The sequence below is a fragment of the Dermacentor albipictus genome, chromosome 4 (assembly GCF_038994185.2).
Source record: "Dermacentor albipictus isolate Rhodes 1998 colony chromosome 4, USDA_Dalb.pri_finalv2, whole genome shotgun sequence".
Lineage (NCBI taxonomy): Eukaryota > Metazoa > Arthropoda > Arachnida > Ixodida > Ixodidae > Dermacentor > Dermacentor albipictus.
In genome coordinates this window covers 126,223,219-126,235,356 of record NC_091824.1, presented here as the reverse complement: position 1 = coordinate 126,235,356, position 12,138 = coordinate 126,223,219, and the positions used below count along the sequence as shown (strand labels likewise).

General features: G+C 47.6%; 1 protein-coding gene across 2 annotated transcripts in view; it reads right to left on the bottom strand.

Annotated features, from left to right (window-relative positions):
• LOC135899532 (hemicentin-1-like) overlaps positions 1 to 12,138 on the bottom strand; it is a 237,907-nt gene that overhangs the window by 207,451 nt on the left and 18,318 nt on the right. The window lies entirely within an intron of this gene.

Below are 12,138 nucleotides of genomic sequence, written 5' to 3'. Positions count from 1 at the left end.
TACCGAATTCAATGCCTGCCGCTTCCCTTACACCACCATCTCTGCTCTCTTCCTTCGGGCTAAACCCATTTCTCCGTGCCTGATGAAACAAGAAGAGCACTCGTGTCCGCCATCTCCCTCTCTGTTCCCTTTCCACTCGACGCTCTCTTGCACATCGCAACGTGGATTGTGCCGGCTGCTTCGTTTCAACTGCGGCGCCTTATCTTTCTCGCTTGCCTCTCTTTGCTTCCCTCCTTAGAGCTGTAGGGGATAAAGCAAATGTAATGAACGTAACCGACAGCTACCGCGCAAAAATCGCAGCCCCGAAGACGAAGCGGCCCAGTGTTATGCGGCCCCAAAGACCGCCGCGGGCCAGCCCTGATGGAAGGCTGCCTGCTGGCTCTTCTTGCCTCTTCTTAACGTGCTCACGCGTCCAGTCCTGTTTGCGCTACGGATGCGGAGGGCCATTGGTATTATAGTACGCGGCTGAGCGAGCGGATCCGACAAAAGTTTAACAGTGGTCCACCCACGTGACGTCGGTAGGGTTGTCCTCTTTCTGAAGCCCTATGAGAAACTCGCTGTGTAAAAACATGTAAATCCAAAGTGGCAAGTGGGAAGAGGGAAACACGAAAGAAACAAAAGGACGGAGATTAAGTCAAGCGCCGAAACTCTAGGAAGACGAGTAAGCACCTGTGCGAAAATATAGAACGCACACGCTCCGCACAGGGTAAAAGTAAGGAACGAAAAGCTTCATTTCGTTTTGCTTTATTACTGTAATTTGCTACTTCATTTATTAACACTCAGATAACGTTACGACGTTATGAAGAATTCATTTCTTAAAGCAATAGCCGTAAATGTTAACACGATGTAATCAATAAAGTTTACAAAACGTTCGCCCAATCGTTTTTCTTTGGTCCGTCTTGTTAACGCTAGGGCTATTGCGTTAAGTATGAACTGACTAGCGTACGAAGATGTATTTATTCCATTCGTTTCAGTATGAGCTTATACCAGTCATATGCCAACCGTCAACAACGCACTCCTTCAAAATCAGCAATGTTAGTTGACCAAAGCCAATATCGAGAAAAAAAAGCAGTTCATTCACTGGGGCAGTTGCGATGCTACAGTTCTTGATGATGTTTCACTTTCGTAAACTCGTTTCACTCTGCTGAGCTTACTATTAAGGGTATTTGCTCGCTTTCAATGGACGCATCAGGTTTGAAATGTTGAACACGGTGCTTAATACAAAACACTATGATTTCCGGTTTTTCCCGAAGGGATAACGATAAGTGATACGTATCGATAAGGAAGTGATAAGGTGGACCTGGGAGATTTCGCAAATGCAGTATGCGTAACTCAAGGGGAAAATACACAAGGCACTTGTACAAATTGTTAGCGGACATTCCGCACCCCACGCACATGACGATAACATTAAATATCCGTTACATGCGAGCACATAATAACACATTCACATAGGCACACACAGTGTCGTACAGACATGTACACACACATGTATATTCTTTCTTCGTTTTCTGCAGGTAACTATGGTGACGCCATTACCCGAATAGCAAGGTGAGAAGCAGAACTCATTTGCGTGCGTGAAGACTTATTCAGCCAAATTTTAATGGTTTTGTGTTCACATACTAAAGCTCATCAATAGACGTGTATAAACTGAGATGCATGATGGTATAGGCGCTCGATGAACAGTAGCACCACTATTACTACTTGTTGCCGGGCTAGATGGCTAGTTGACGACCAGAAGAAATAGTTAACAGCAGCAGCAGTAGCTCTATATACACGTATAGAGCAAGTGCTTGATTCCGCAAAGATATCTGTGCTATTTTCTCATTATCAATGTAAATCGTTTCCCTGCATAAAATTATGGATGTAATTTGTACGTGAGCGTGCTAAAAAATACGCTTTTCCACGCTCCTTATATTCAATATGGACCGCAATTAAAATTCCCTTGCGGCTACAGCACTAGATCGCATGCTATCCTCTCATCGAACATTATTTCACTGTACTTCAAATGATAAACTAATATTACTAGCAAATGTCTCCGTCAAGAGTATAACAGTTTCCAAAACGCTGCGAATTCATACATGGTAGCAGCCATGGAGCAAAATGGTATTAGCATCAGTAGGGGCTCTAATTGCGTCAACGAAAGGGGAGCAAACATATATATATATATATATATATATATATATATATATATATATATATATATATATATATAGAGAGAGAGAGAGAGAGAGAGAGAGAGAGAGAGAAGGCAGGCAGCTTAACCAGATGCCAGTTGCGGTTTGCTGCCCTGCACTTAGGTGGCGGATACAGGGGCTGTAAAGACGACAAAGAGCGAGAGGAGAACGAAGGGAGCAAAAAAAAAAACAAGTAAATACAAGACGGAGAAAAGAAAATCAGATTACAGAAAATACGTTCCAATCATAGGCGTTCATACAGGTCGGTCGATCTCAAGAAGCGCAGTAGCGCCTGCATGGCCTTCTAATGCAATTTTAGGTCGCGTCGGTGTTTCAGAATTCTTTCTCCGGATCCGACAGAGGCTGGTCGTCCAACTGGTTCAGAACGACGGAAAGCGATTGTCTGCACTGCGGGGATTGGCAAAGAACATGACGAATTGTTTCCGCGTCGCCGCAATCGCCACGTGCTGTGGTGTCGGCCATCCATATGTGGAACGCGTGGGCATTCGTAAATGCGACGCCCAACCATAACACACACAAAAGGGTCGCGTCTTTTTGGGGAAGTCTTGGGGAAAGTCGGAGGCTTAAGGTTGGATCAAGGGTGTATAAACTGGCGTTCATCAAATGTAGTTTATTCCACTCTGGTGTAGTGCATTGGCGTGCAAGTAGGCGGAGCACCCTTGCATCATCTTTCCTAGACAACGGGGCCGATAGGCAGTTGTCTTCTGCACAAGCTGAACAAGTAGCTTGATCCGCACGTTCATTGCCGCTGATACTTCAGTGACTTGGTAGCCATTGAAAAATCAGTTCATGTTCTTTCTCAAGCAGGTGGTGTAGGGCATCTGCGATTTCAAATACCAACTGGTATTTGAAATGAACGGGAACACACACACACACACACACATACACAAAAACAAACAAACAAACAAACGCACACACAGACACACTTGTTTTACAACACCAGCTTAAAGAGTAGTCTCCACTGTACAAAACGAGCTGCTTAGACCAGTTGATCGCTAAAAAGTGCCTCAGCATTTTAGAATAATTTTCACCACGCTACATATGAAAATGAAGATTACTTATTTAATTTTTTTATTTTTTTTGCTTTGCCTTCCATTTTATTCCTACGTTAGGCACCATGCCGTAACGACCGCCTTTAAGGCCCAAACAATGAAACGTTCCTTTCCTTCGAGCGCTTCCTAACCTTACGTGAGGCCTCCTTACAGCGAAGGACCGATGGAGGAAGCAAGCATACTCTGAAAGCTCCCTTCACCCGTCCTCACGTAAGGAGCGGTTGCCGCCATGCCTGGGTTCGAGATTATCTCTTAAAAGCTTTAGGCGAACACCAGAACACCACTATTCAATAAAAAAGGTTGTATCGTCACACAATCTTTAAGTTGATGAGCTAATATAGAGAAGCGTGGACACTTTTTTCTAGTTTTGTTTATTAAACCTAAAGAAGTAGCGTATTACGGTGCAAAACTTGATGTGATCCAGCAACGCTGGTACGCCGGCGTCGTGCAACGCCTAGCAACGCTTCCATGCCGCACGCGTGACTGAAACGAACGTGCCTGGCAAAACGTACCGTGCTCGCGCTTCTCCGAAGGTGGGCGACAGCACGCACGCGCAAGCAAACGTCACGTGGTTAAGCAGTGAGGCGAAGCGCTCGTTCAGGGCCAGGAGCAGCGTAAGGACGCATGAACGTAGCTTGGTCCAAACAATAAAACGTTCCTTTTAGGTGTGTGCGAATATTGAAATTTTCGATTACGAATCGAATACGAATAAGGCGAAGAACTCTCTTCGAATATCGAATCGAATATCGAATACATGTGTAGTATTAAAAATTGCAAGAGAGGTAACAATAGCTTTATTACCCTTTTAAAAATAACATTGCATTTTACAAGGTTGCTTCAAATTAAAGAGGTACTCAATTATAGATAATGGACTCAGGTAATGCCCTCAGTCAGGTAAAACACTTGTTACAGATTGTCGTGAAGGAAAATTAACTGCTCAATATGGCCAGAAAGTAAACGCTCTCTATGCACTGTCACATTTCTACCGGTAGAAAAGGCTCTTTCACTAGGAACTGAAGTGGCAGGGATCGCCAAGTACTTCCGGGCGAGTGCACTTAAAAGCGGGTACCTGAAGCGGCCAATGGACTGCCACCACTCACAAGGAATCATGCCCCTTTCCAGAAGAGGCTTTTGCGCGTAGTCTGTAACTTCCCCCTCAGGGGTAGATGCCAAATGTGTCTTCTCTCTGTTCATCACTAGATCGTCAAAAGCATTCCATACACTCGATGCCACCAGTGGACACGAAGTCGACGCTGGCACGGCGGTGTCCCCACGGTGTTCCACGACGGCTTCCTGGAGCTCCCTTGTCACAAGGTTTTTCAGCCAGATCATCTGAACAGATGCCTGATGAACTGTGGCCATAAAGCGCGGATCAAGAAACATGCCTAGGCTGGCCACTTCATCAAATTTCCACTCCGCACAAAGAGCCTTGATACATTTTGAATCAATGTTAGCAAACCCCGAGTTGCCTTTGCAACCTTCAAGGCAATGGGGCATTCCAAAAATAATTGGAATTATAAAGCTTGGTGAAAAAGAAACCGAAACTGATCATGTCTCAAATGCCTGAAGCAGATAGACTGAAACAGAGCATACAGATAATGGCAACTCAGGGTTGCAAAGGCAACCCTGAGTTGCCTTTGCAACCTTCAAAGCAATGGGGCATTCCAAAATAATTGGAATTATAAAGCTTGGTGAAAAAGAAACCGAAACTGATCATGTCTCAAATGCCTGAAGCAGATAGACTGAAACAGAGCATACAGATAATGAGCGGATCATGCGAAGTTCTCAGTTAATAAACATGTTCTTAGGAGAATGCGGAGCAAGCATACAATTGGTTAATTGCTCAATTATTCGCAGTCTATCCGAATATTCGCCGTTTGCACCGTTATTCGGCCGTCCTCGGATATTCGTGAATTTCCGAACATGCATTTCTCGAATCGAATACGCTTCGAATATGGAAAATATTCGATTCGTATTCGAAATTCCGAATATTCGCGCACCCCTAGTTCCTTTCCTTCGAGCGCTTCCTAACCTTACGTGAGGCCTCCTTACAGCGAAGGACCGATGGAGGAAGCAAGCGTACTCTGAGAGCTCCCTTCACCCGTCCTCACCTAAGGAGCAGTTGCCGCGTGCCTGGGTTCGAGATTATCTCTTCAAATCTTTCCGCGAACACCATTATTCTATTAAAAAATGTTGTATCGTCGCACAATCTTTAAATTGAATAGCTAATATAGAGAAGCGTGGACGCTTTCTTCTAGTTTCGTTTACTAAAGTTAAAAAAAAGTTGCGCATTACAGTGCAAAACTTGATGTGCTCCAGCAACGCTGGCACGCCGGCGTCTTGCAACGCCTAGCAACGCCTAGCAATGCTTGCATGCCGCACGCGTGACTGAAACGAACATGCCTGGCAAGACGTACCGTGCTCGCGCTTCTCCGCAGGTGGGCGACAGTGCGCATGCGCAAGCGAATGCTACGTGGTTAAGCAGTGAGGTGAAGCGCTCGTTCAGGGCCAGGAGCGGCGTAAGGACGCATGAAGGTAGCTTTGGAGCTACCTTATGCTGAGGAAGCACCAAGGAAGCCTTCACCGAGGGCCCCTCAGTAAGGAAGCTTTCAGAGTGACATAAGGTAGCCTCACCCCAATGAAGGCTTCCTTAGTGAGGTAAGGAAGGTTTCATTGTTTGGCTTCTTATGCTGAGGAAGTACCAAGGAAGCACCAAGGAAGCCTTCACCGAGGGCGCCTCAGTAAGGAACCTTTCAGAGTGACATAAGGTAGCCTCACTGCAATGAAGGCTTCCTTACTGAGGTAAGGAAGATTTCATTGTCTGGCCCTAATTCTCAGCTCAGTGCTTTCTTCTTCTTTTCTTTTATGCCCATGTAGTATGTTTTAGCCAGTGTGCTTATCGCTTCTAGAAAAAAGAAAAGAAAAAAAAAAGGAAAACCTGCCTGGTAAGCCCGTATTGCTGGCGAGGATTCGGGGAAGCCAAGAAGAGAAACTTAGAAAGCAGCGAACAATCTATTTCAATATAACTTGGCTGCGGTGGCTGTTACTGGCGTGTGGTGATTATGAAATGGCAAATATATAGCGAGAAAAGGAACAATATTTGCCTAAATTTCAAAGACAAGCTGAGGCTGAGCGCAGCTCTACTTAAGCGCAGAGACGGAAAATGAGGCTTAAACGCTACACTACCCCAGGTTTTCGAGAACGTTCAAGCTTCAGTCGTTGCTTGACTCGTCGCGCATGCGCAACCGCGACGCTGAGCTGACAACGTTAAAGTCTCGCATTAAACTAATTTTTTAAAGGGAAGCTGAAAAATGTTTACAAATTCGAAAGAAAAAAAAACTAATGTTGAAGTGCCAGCGAAATTCATTAGCTTTAGACTTTTCACACGATTTCTAAGTGACGCTGGAAGAAAAAAAGAAGTAACGTGCCAATAGCGCCGAAGCTTGCACTGCTTTCCTCGAGGTGGCACATTTGATTTCATTGTATAGCATCACTACCAATCACTACAAGGCACGTGTAGTGTCAAAGTCATTCCGTACAGTTCAGTAGGACACTTTTTTGTGTCCTAGTCTTACAAAAATTGTTTATAACAATTCATTATTAGTTTTAACGAGTATTTGCGGCCCTCAGTTGATTTTCTGTTGGGACACAATTGATTGTCATATATGAGTTTTATTAGGGATGGACAGCTTCCCGGACCCCAGTACTTGATCGGGACATGCTTTCAGTGGTGAGTGCATTAGAATCCAAACTTCTTCCACAGAGCCTATTTTAACCCGAACTTGGTAGCCGGCCAATGCACGAACAATGAGGGCGCAATCTTTATGCAGAACTACGCAGCTTTGTTAATTATTATTTGATTTGCAATGGTGCTTGCCATTACCAGAGTAACCTTTTAAGTAACATGTACACTGTGCATGTTTACTCGAGGTTGCTTGTGTTCCACACAAGCTCTCGTCTGTAAACGTTAGAAAAGTGAAAAACCCCCTCTGCAGCGTCCCGGGGAATGAAAACACAGTTGGCCTGCGGCGAGAGGAAGAAAGCATTGAAGTGCATAGAAAGTCATTTTTTTTTCTCCTAAGTACACCGAGAAACGCTGGTAAGCTGGCCACGTTCGCGGCCTCATTTTTCCCGCCCACCGCAAAACACGCTGGCCACACAATAGCAGCGGCAGCCAGCCGGCAAACTGAAAGCGCAAACACGAACCGCGTGGCTCGAACGAGGCGCGGACCGAGTCTCAAATGGACGCGTCGCGAGCGAATTGGCAGCGCGCGCTCGCCGGCGTCCGTGCGTGGCGCCGAGAGGCGGTCGGGCGCATTGTTTGCTGTCGGAAGCGCGCAGTCACGTTAAAGAGCGGGGGACACGATGCAGTCGACGACGCTGACAGATGGCCCGCCAAAAACGTGCCCCGCGTGACCGGCACGTAGGCCTCGTTGGCCGGCGTTAATGCTCACTCGGCCGGCGGCCGCATCGTTGGCGATGCTGCTATGCTCTTTTCTGTCGCTTTCCGGCCGCAGCGCCGCCCGCGCTGCCTCTGCTGCTCTTTGGCTGCCCGCCGCGTCGCTGCAGAGAAGAGCGCGCGCCGTGAGGCACGTAGTAAGTAGCCGACAGCCAGCCATGGAAGGGCCCCTTCTCCCTCGCCCGCCGCCTCCAATGCAGCCACTCATTCGTCCCTACAGTCGTCTTCCCCCTCTCCCGACGATCGGACCAGGGGGGCCTCAAACGGAAATTGCTTCAGCCTTTCATCAGAGGCGGCCGCCCATTAAGCATCGGAACGATGCCGGCCGCCGGACACTCCGGGATCCTGCAGCAGGCTCCTCTTGCAGCCTTCTAACTGTTCGTCCCTTCGACTCCCTCGCACGATCGAGTTTACGCGCGTCTTGTCCCTCCCTCTTTACCCCTAGCTATACCTTTCAATTTCCCTCTTCTTCTCCTCACTCTCGGCACGACGTCCTCCCGCCGCTCACTAAACATCGCTGGGCAGTGCCACTCTCGCCGCTTCCCTGTTTTCGTTTCCCGTCGAAATGGATGTTTGACTATGCGAGTACAGGTGATGGGTGCCCGCCCCGATGCGGGAAAGCTTTCGCTTTGAAAGCGTTCGGGAAGTTGCGATGAACGCTTTCGTTGCGCGGACATGACCGTACTTCCCGGCGCTGTATACTTTTCCGCTGTCTGCTATCTTTTGCTCTGTGCCTTCCTGCACACCAGAGGCAAATGCAGCGGAAGCGGGTGCGAGAGAGAGAATAAAGGCGGAGTTGGGCGAGTGAGTGGTGCCATTGAAAAACGCTGATGTATGACAGCCGGCCACGCTTTTAATTAATAAAGACACCTCAGTGAAGCACAAGCTTTTACGGGGATAGGCAAAGGTAAAGTAAAAGAAACAATTTAATACGTCGAAGACATAAACGAAAGCAAAAAAAAAAAGTTCTGGTTTAAGAAAGGAAGAGGAACACCTGGGACCGATGGTGCCGCCACCGTTTTGTTACTGGCATTGTAGTATTTTTGTTTTTTTTTCTTCCAACTTCGCGGAACATGTTTGCGCAGCGCAGCCAGAATTTAATAATATCCTTGATGCGGCCAAACGCCTGAATCCTGCTTTGCAATTTGTTTAACAGAAAAGACAGCCTGTCACTGCACGGATGCGTCGTGCTGAATCTACATCAAATATTTGCATAAGGACAATGCGTAAACATTGCTAATTAGAGTCAAAGATGACAAGCTACGCATCGGCGGTGCTTTGTCTTAAAGTTCGGCGGTGATCTTTGAAAGCGAAGTTGTTTTGCCCCTCAAATTCTTGCCGTGTAAACGAAGGCGCTCTAATATGATACGCGACGAGCGGCAGAGCACATATCCGGAAGCAGCGCGGGGTCTTTGTTACCTTTCTTAAGCTGCGCTTGAGAACAATGTCGTTCCTCGACTTTCGCGGATGCTTCGGATGCTTAGTTGGAAGCCTGAACATCACGACATACTAACTCGGGCTCTGCAGTCAGCGAAAAAACAAACAAACAAAAAACATACAAGAAGTAGCGCAACACCTTATGAGAAGGTATGGTGGATTCTATAGGAAGCCAGAAAACAGAAAAATAAAAGACAACACTAAATCACTCTTCAACCTACAGCGAACTCCATGAAGTAATATCAGCGAAAGAAAAAAAGCAGTGGCGTGTTCTACAACCGTATATCGCCACGATAACCATGATCCACCGAACAGAATGCAGCTTCCTCAAAGCGGAGGACACAAAAAGTGCAACCACCATTTCGTGCTCTTCACAGCGCTGTCAAGAGAGATTTCTCAAATGCAACAAAGAAGTATGGTGCTCTTCTTTCTTTTTTGATTTTTCTTTTTGTAAAACTATAAAACAACGAGCCTCTCGCTTCGGCATAGAACGGGCGCATAAAAGGCGCGCGAATAACGTAATAATGGTTGCGCTTTACGCGGCGGGATGGAAAGAAATTCCGACCCTCGCACCAGTCTCTTCTTTGCTTTTCACTATACGTTTCTGTCTGCATCATTTCTTTCTCTCTTGTCTTTCGGTCGTTCTTTCGACACGTGTACTATACACTAAAGCGCGGGAGACAATGGGAAGAACAAAACAATAAAGCGTGGCGTGTCATCTTCACTTTTCTTTTACCTTTCTCTTTAGCGCAGATAAAAAGAAGGAATGATTACGAGACAATAGAAAAGAAAGAGAGAGAGAGAGAGAAAAGATGAAGGTGAACGCAAGCGTGAACCCTCCGCAGCTCGCGGCGCCGCTGCCCCTTTTATTAGACAGCACGGGAGACGCTCTCCCGTGTAGCGCAGGCAGCAGCCAGTCCCGTTTCCAACTTTCCGCTTGCTGAGGCGGCAGCCGTACAAACAGACGATAAGACATCGAGCGGGTGTAGTGCTAGACGCCGCTGTCACGTGTTGGCGGCGGCGGCAGTGGTGGGGCGTACAACGAAAGACGGAAATAGCATCGGCGCGACGTCGGCATCAGCGTGCTGTATTCGGCTTCCTCCGTCGATGTCACAGCGCGAGGCGCCACAGCGTTTATTCTTTTCCCTCTCTTTCTCTCTCTCTTTCTGCGTTCGTGTGTGTCCGCGCATGCGTTTGTGTTCGTGTGTGCCCTTTGTCTTGTACAATGTTTCACGCGCTTCTGGAGCGCACCACACCAAATGAGGGAGCTCCGTCGGATGGCAGAAAGAGTGAAGCACGTCGGGAAGCGCAGCCTAGGGAAAGGAGATGAGGGTAAAGGATGAGGAGGCCAACAAGGACCGTAGGGTTAGTATATTGTCGAATACCAGCGGAAAAGAAAAAGGGGGAAGAAAGGCGGGAGAAACAAATCAAAGAAGCTCGGCCGTCCGGAGCAAAACGTTTTCTTTGGTGGCCCCGCGGAACATTTGAACCAGTGCGCAGCGGAGGCATCCGGAAAAGTGGCAGGGGCGGGCGGGATGGCGGACGGTGGGCCAGCCAGGCAGGGCTGACGAGTGGCGAAACCTCGCTTTATACGTTTCTGTTCTCCGCGAGTGTTCGCGAGCTCTTTTGTGTCCCTCTTTATCGCCGCTATTGTTTCTCGACCGTCTCCCCCTCACCCCCCTCCCTTTCTTGTTTTTTTTTTTGCCTCTTGTCTATATACAGCGCGTACCCATTTTCCATCTTCTCCCTTTTGACTCTGTCAGAGATGGTTTCCGTACCGCGCCCTCTAACCCCCTTTCCTTCAACGCGATCACATCTCGTTTTCTCGTCGCGTTTTCGGTTGCCCCTTTATTTATATATATATTTCTTTACGCCGTGTTCGGCTGACTTGCTAGCACGCGAGCGGTGCCTGCGAAACAGGGCCGCATCTGTCGTCTCTATTCTCGTGCATCCTTCCCGTCCTCCTTGTGGGGTTGGAGCGGGGGCGTTGTTCACCGCACGCATGCGCTTGTTCGTCGCCGGCCGCCCTTGGCCCTGTGAGACGGTGCCCTGCCTATACAACCGGCTCTTTTATTGTTCTTGCTTCCGCGGCGCGCCCGTCAGGGATCCGCGCGCCCGCTTCATCCTTGTCGCGGAGAAATATATGTCGTCGGCGATATTTCAGCCAACGCGGCCGGGCCACGCCAGACGATCGTCGGCACCACTGCTCGTCGACTGCGGGGCATCTCGTTTTCACTGTCTTTCTATTTGTCCTTGGTTGTTTCTCACAGCGCTTCCTTGCTTCTTTTTTTTTTCTGCGACTTTTGTTTCGATCTTATTCCCCGCTGTTCGCATGTTTGCCTGTGTAGGGAGGCCTTCTGTTTTACATCTTCGCGGCTGGTGTCTCGAGTATCACTTCCTTGGCTTGTCGGTCCTTGTTACTCCTTACTTGACGCTGTCGATGATCACTCATTTAAAAGAAGATGATTTCTAGAAGTAGAGTTTCTTAAATGGGATCAGCGCTGAGATGGAGTAATAGTTTCTCGTCGAGCTCGAGCTTGAGTTTCTCCTTGAATAAAGATGGATTGAATTTGACATCGCCATGGCAGACTTGCACGTCGTTTAATTATTTCCTGATATATGCGCAAATGGACGTAGTAACGCCATTAGGGAAAAGCCGATGGCTTTCAGTCAGCTAATGTTTCTAAAAAAAAAAAGAAATTGTGACTGACTACTTCTTCAAGTCGCTTACACCTCTTGGAATAATCATTTGGAAACGACGAAAACGAAAACTTCTTCGAAGAACTTCGAAGAAAACTTCGAAGACGAAGAAGTTCCGGCAGAGCACGCTCATTCACATGGGCTACGCCGACTATCGACGTTTTAGCCGAAAACTCGTCAACTGCACCAGACTCGACTATCCCATCGGGTTCCACTCGACAAACGCTCCGTTTCAAGACCAAGTTCAAGTCCGTGAGTGAAGTTTTCGTCATTACACGCGACTTTGAAAATTCGA